This window comes from Apis dorsata, unplaced genomic scaffold (assembly GCF_000469605.1).
Source record: "Apis dorsata unplaced genomic scaffold, Apis dorsata 1.3 scaffold_50, whole genome shotgun sequence".
Taxonomy (NCBI): Eukaryota; Metazoa; Arthropoda; class Insecta; order Hymenoptera; family Apidae; genus Apis; species Apis dorsata.
In genome coordinates this window covers 1,629,159-1,635,904 of record NW_006263351.1, presented here as the reverse complement: position 1 = coordinate 1,635,904, position 6,746 = coordinate 1,629,159, and the positions used below count along the sequence as shown (strand labels likewise).

General features: G+C 36.8%; 1 pseudogene; it reads left to right on the top strand.

The window, feature by feature from the left end:
* Window positions 1-6,577: 6,577 nt before the first annotated feature.
* LOC116186661 overlaps window positions 6,578-6,746 on the top strand; it is a 1,079-nt pseudogene continuing 910 nt past the window's right edge.

Here is a 6,746-nt window from a genome sequence, read left to right as displayed (position 1 = left end):
TTCGGTGTACGGGGATGGGGGATGGGAGGAGGAAGAGGAGGGGAGGGAGAGAGTATCTGGTCATTCGCGTAATTGTATTCCGCACCGATTTACGCACCCCGAGTTCTTCGGGGGAGGGGTGGGGGGATGGGATCGTTTTAATAAGGGAACGAAATTTCTGAATACGATTATTTCGGCGATTCCGCTCGCGTGGATTCGGAGATTTGGGAAAATGGAACGAAGTCGAAGAGTTTTTTTGGGTGTTTTGTCTGGAGGATGGATAAGAATAGTTTAAATGGAAAAATAGTTTGATCGTATCACGTTATTGAATTATCAATTCTACGCGATGAAAATATTAATAAAATTAAAAGAGTTAAATAAGGAATACGTGTATATAGAGTATTATGAATTACAATTGAAGGATAGAAATATTCACTTAATAATAACAGTAATTTTTAAATTTAATATATCGTAAATAATATTTATATAAGAATTTTGAATCATTATTATTTACTTATCCATTTGTATGTCTCTCTTTATTCTCGAAACTTAATAGATTTTTCTTAGGTGAAAAGTTTCTTTTTCTTTTTCACGTACAGACACAACTTTCAGAGAAGTTGTATCTGAAATAAATATACATAGGTACTTATGGCGTAATATTTAGTTGACCCGAGTCCTTCCTTTGGCTATTAAGTTTTCACACGCTTCCTAAGCACTTGGTAATTATCCGTCATGGTCTCAGAGCAACACACACACACACACACACACATACACACGCATATATCTGGTACTTACTTGAACGTGCAAACTCTTGTTACATGCTCACCGTGCGAGCGTCATTAACTTTGTTTCACCGTGATTTTGCTAAAGGGGACTTAATAACTTCGTCACGTGCGAAAGAAACATTGGAAAACCAAACAAGGAACCGGAGCGAATGGAAAATTGGCGCGAAATCCGTGGATGGTAGTCGCCTCGTTAAATCGGGAGTACTTATCTCATCGAACGAAAACGGCCAATTAGAATTCTAATTGGCGTTCTTATTACCGTGTTTTATCACACTATATAATCGTACACGATAAAAAGATAGCATTAGCGAAAAATTCAATGTTTTCGTGAATAGTAAATAGTCAATATTTACGTGTTTTTGATTTTCGAAGATTGTTATCGCATAATAATGTTTAAAAATAAAAAGATGTTGTTAAATACTGTAAATAGAAAAAAATAGATCAAGACGTAATTACAATTGGCTAGAAAAGAATATAGTATGATATTTACATATTAATTAATTAGGTTTAAATATATTAAATTTCTTATCATTTCTTATCATTTATCTCTTTGATACGGCAATACAAATACCGTAGGATCGTATATAAAGTCTATATAATTGCGCAAACGTATCTTTATATAAAAGTAATTAATTATTTTTACAAGTAATAATTTTTTTTAAAAGTAATAATTAATTCTATGATGAAATATAAAATTTTACAAGGAAATATTTTTTATTGGAAAATAAATGCAAATACTTTTTATAGTTATTGCGCATAACAAAAAGAAATCGATTCGACAAAGTGGTAACTCATGTACTCGAGAAGTTATGATAAATTATGCACGACGAATATTTTTAATAAATTTGTGTTTCCTTTTTTCCATCGAATATTCTAAAAATCAAGCTTTTCAAACTTTTAAACGAGTCTATTAGTGTGATCTAATGTATTTTGGAACGGAGAAAGGATTTGGATAAAAAAATATTCCTTGATACTTTTATATTTACATCGAATACATTTAATTAATCGATAATGCATAAGTGAAGAATATATGTGAAGGAAGGATTTAATTTATCATTTTTGCCGATCATATTTAACGTTTAAAATTAATATTTCATCCGCCAATAACTTACGATCGACACTTTGAGAATCTTTGATGTAGATTACTGTCTTATCATATTTTAATATTTAATGCAAGCCAACTCAAAATCAACTCGCAACTCATCAGTAAGTCGGGCATCTCCTTTGAGAATTTAATACATTAATCTTTTTTTTATCGATATAATCTTTGATAAATTTCGCTGAATTATTACCCGCCTTATTCTAAATTAAAATATTATTTTTCGCAAAGCAATTATATTACATTTTTATCGTTTATTGTGTTAAAAGCAAGATCGTTACACGATCGTCAGATTATTATTACGCTGCCATTAGCTCGCATTGATTCTTCCAGGCCGGCAAAAATCATTCTTTCCAATAACACACACACACACACACACATATATATATATACACGCACAGCTATGCACACGTAAGAATCACGCGTACAAACGCGTCGCCTCGATCTCAGCCGGCATAAAGAAGTTAATTATCGCGACGTTTAATTATGTATTTATTTTTAGAGTCCTTTGTCGAGCCACGAGTCCTTTACTGAGAAAAGAGTTACGCCGATTCCCAGTAACCCTTCCCCCTTCGTCCATTGCTAGCTGACTGCTAATGAATTTTCACCTTTTTTCGCCTTATTTGCTCATTAGTGCCTTACCCTTGCCTCGTCTCCCCCTTTTTTCTCCCCCACAGTCGCCCTGCTATTCCTCCACGCTACGAGTCGTCCACCTTCTTCCATCTTTCCTCCCCCGCCAAGCTTAATCCACCGTGGAAGGAGCTCTTCCCTGCACGAGAACGGAATCCGTATACACATATACGCATCGCTCTTTTTAGAAATTCTCGTTTCAAGCTCGATCGAAGGTTCGGTGATAAAATATTTCGTTTAATTGGAGGATTAACTGATTAGATTGAGTGTCAGTTTGTCCGTTGTATTGTCAATTCAATTAATATAAAAATTTGATGATAAAAATTTTTGAATTGGTAAAATAATTTTTTTAAAAAAATCGTCCCGCGTTATAAATTAAATTTGTCGTATAATGAGAAATGATGAAACTTTAATTATAATGCGCGTGTTCACATCGTACAAGGAAAAAGAAGATTCGTTGATAATAATTAATGATCTCGTATTTGCTTGTTCTCGCACGTGAAACGTTGCATTTTTATTTCATTCAACTATGATGAATATAATATAAGAATACGTATAATGAAATTTTATATATTTTATATTAATTTAACATCTTTTATCTAAAATTGTATATATTAATTCTTTATTCAAGAAATCTGCTAATCTATAATCAGTCATGTAAAAATCCTCGTATATCTTGCGAAAATTTAATCAACGAATTGTGTTATCATATATTTTGCTATTATGAAGAGCATAATGAATTATGTGTATATGGAGCAAATTTTTTTTTTTAACAAAAATTAACACTCTCCTTTGTTCTTTTAAATATTATATTAAATATTCTTTCATAATGATGTGAGATAGAAAAAAGAAATTTAAACATGTATATAAATATATAAAATAAAGATAAAAAAATATTTCTAGATAAAATTATTTAAAAGAGATTTTATTTAAAAGAAGCATAATTTTTGCCGAGAAAAAAAAATTGTTCTATGTATAATTAATTACACGCATTCATAAACTTTCAAATCGAAATACTCTTATAAGAATTAATTTACAAAAGAATATTATAACAGACTATTAACTGTATTTTGATTGACCACGATTGAAAATCGGTTAATAGTCAGAATGCAATTAAGAAATTACGCGCTGCTCGAATAGAATCGTAGGAAAAATCGTTAATAACAAAGTCATCGTACGGAAAATAGAATCCCGTCAAAGACAGAAGGACCGAGATCTATCGATTACAATGCGTGAACGGTAAACGATGGAACAGCCATTGGATGGCGGACACAACCGTGCACCATTCGTAAGAAAGCGATTGGAGTCGTTTAAAAGGTTGCGCAAAAAATTAATTGAATCGCTAGGAAAAAGATCGCCGCGAAAACGTTCAATCTCTGGTGACCTTACACGCTGCCCACTCATTACGCTTCTCCATTACGCTTTTTTCCCCTCCCTCTAATATCAACCGTCCCACTTTCACGACCCTTCGATCCTCATTACCGAGAACCCATTCGAGTTTCTTCGCGTGAATTAGAGTATCGAATCCATTTGGGAGTAAAACTCTCATTGCTTTCTTACATTGAGCGTACTTGATACTTTGTCCATTTTGCAAAAAAAAAAAAAAAAAATTCTCCCCTCTCCCGATAGTTCTCCTCTCAAATGGATTTTCATCCTACAACACATTTTCATCCCCCCCCCCGATACGAAAGAAAAAAAAAAAAAAAAAAACAGGGAAAAAAAAAAAAAAAAATTCTCCCCTCTCCCGATAGTTCTCCTCTCAAATGGATTTTCATCCTACAACACATTTTCATCCCCCCCCCCGATACGAAAGAAAAAAAAAAAAAAAAAAAAAAGAAAGAAAATAAAAGAAAAAGAAGAAAACAAAGGGAAAAAACAAAAAAAAATTAGAGACAACGAAGGTGGAAATAATCGAGCCCCACGAGGTTCCCACGTAACGGCCTCGTTAACCGGCCGATCGCGGGTCGAAGATGCGTTTTTAATGATTCTCGAAAGTTGGCGGCTCGCGGCTTCCCTCGATTCCATAAGTCGCGGCCGTCGCTTTTAACGAGGGAGTTGCGTACTGGTAGCGTGACGAGCTGGTACCGCGGGGAAGGGGGCAAAAGGTGGGACGGAGGTGAAGGGGGACGTGGAGAGCGGTGGTGGGGCGTGCGAGCGAGCGGGAAGGAGAAGGAGAAGGAGTTGGTGGGGAGGTGGAGATGGTGCTTTGCAGAGGGTACGACATTATTAACAGTCTCTCGTTATTTATTCCTCGTTAATCCCATGCATTTATTACGCGGCCTCGTACCACTCTGCTTTCACTCTAAGTATTCGTATTCGGGCCCTATCCCCTTCCTCCTCCTCCTCCTCCTCCTCTTTCTCCTCCTTCTCCTTTTCCTCCTCTCATCGGCCACGACCGATTCTCCTACGGCCGCTGCTCCTCTCCCCTCCTCTTTCCAACCTTCCCGCGCCGCATCGAGAAAGCATAATTACTCGGCCCGGTTGAGATACGCTTTCTCGCATGACCCACACGGTAAGCTCGGAGCTGTAATGAACGGTTGGGAACAACGACTTCTAATGGCCGAATGAAAGCATGGACGATGGTGTAGGAAGATTGTGGAGAAAGAGAGAGAAAGAGAGAAGTTCTCTCCTCCTCCTTCTGGCGTTTCTAGCTTAAAGGTAATTTATTATCGATCGCGTTTGTAATCGCGTGTTAGCCTTCGTTGTGCTTGTGTCGTCTTGCTCTCTCTCTCTCTCTCTTTCTCTCTGTCCGTCTTTCTCCCTATTTCTCTCTCTCTCTTGCGCGCGCGCGGGCTGACCCCTCCGGGCGAGCGCGATGAACGCGCTTAATTAGTGTGCTTAATTAATAATTCCAACGGCTGGGCCACTCCTCTACGCGGAGATGCGTGAAAACGCTCGTTACGCCTTCCTGAATTCCTCGGTGTTCGGCGCCGGCCTTCCTTTGTCAGGGAATTCGCGGCGATCCTCGAGTCTCAACCTTCCCTCTCTCCTTGATCTTCGATAAAGATCTTCGAGGTTATTCTAATTCTCTTGGCTTGCCTCTTTGTGTATACAAAAGTTGTAACCAGATCTGGTTCAGTAGGTGCGTGCTGAATGGAAATTTATTATTCTTTGACGATAATTTTTCGCGGTTAAAAATATTTGGAGAAATAGAAATTATTAAATTATCCTTTAAAGCGCTATTGACCGCTATGTAGAGAACTTAACTGGTTGTGTAGGTATATATGCGGCGGAGGTGAATACGTGCCTATGAGAGCCGGTTATAGGTCGTGATTAGACTCTATTGATTTCGGTTATAGATTTTGGTCGCAGAACCAGATTGCTCTATTCACGAAATTGAAAACGTGTTAATGTAATAGCTACTATGATTTCAACGCTCTATACATACGTAGATAATGGAATTTCCATGCTTTCTTTTGCAATGGTTATGTTGACAATAGAAATTCCGTTTCACAGACAATTAAACTTATCTTTTATAACCCGACTAATCGTTAATAATAAATGTGTATAAATAAAATTAAATGCTACATTTTCTTCAATTGATAATATTTTTAATATTGTTTATTTAATACTTTTTTCTTAAAAATTTGATTTATTACTTTTATCTATAATAGTTAATACAATAATTATATTAACATTATTCAAAATTTTCAAGATATCATATCAACAATAAAACCAATGTTATATCTAATAATTTAATTTAATAATAATAGCGTACTTTACAGAATTATCTTAAACGCAGATTAATTAGCATAACGTTATCTCAAATAATTTCAAAGCTCTGACGTAAAGAAGCATTGACGTGTGCCACGCGTCCCAATTCAGACGATTCAGCGTCCGTTTAACCTCATACAACGTTGAACTAAACTAAACTAAACTCCTACGGTCGATAGTAGAGAAAAGAGATGGCGAAAGAAAGCCAAGAGAGCGGAGAGTGAATGAACCTTTTTTAGTGGTCGAGACGCGTCTTAAATCGCCAGAAGGGGGCCAGAAGAGAATCCTAAAACGATAATCTACCCTCGTGGCTCTCGCGTAGAGTTCCCTCCTCATTCTCTTCCTCGTCCACGACGAGGAGAGAATGCAAATGGGTGAATTGGTGGCCGATAGACGGGTGCGCAATGTCAGGAGTGGGGGAAGGGCCAATCTTGATTCGCGCACGGCAAACAAAGTCTTTGTTTCGAGAAGACAGCGCGGCTGGAATCCTGCCACAGAACATTAACCAACCAGCCCGGCATGACAGAGATCATCGTAAT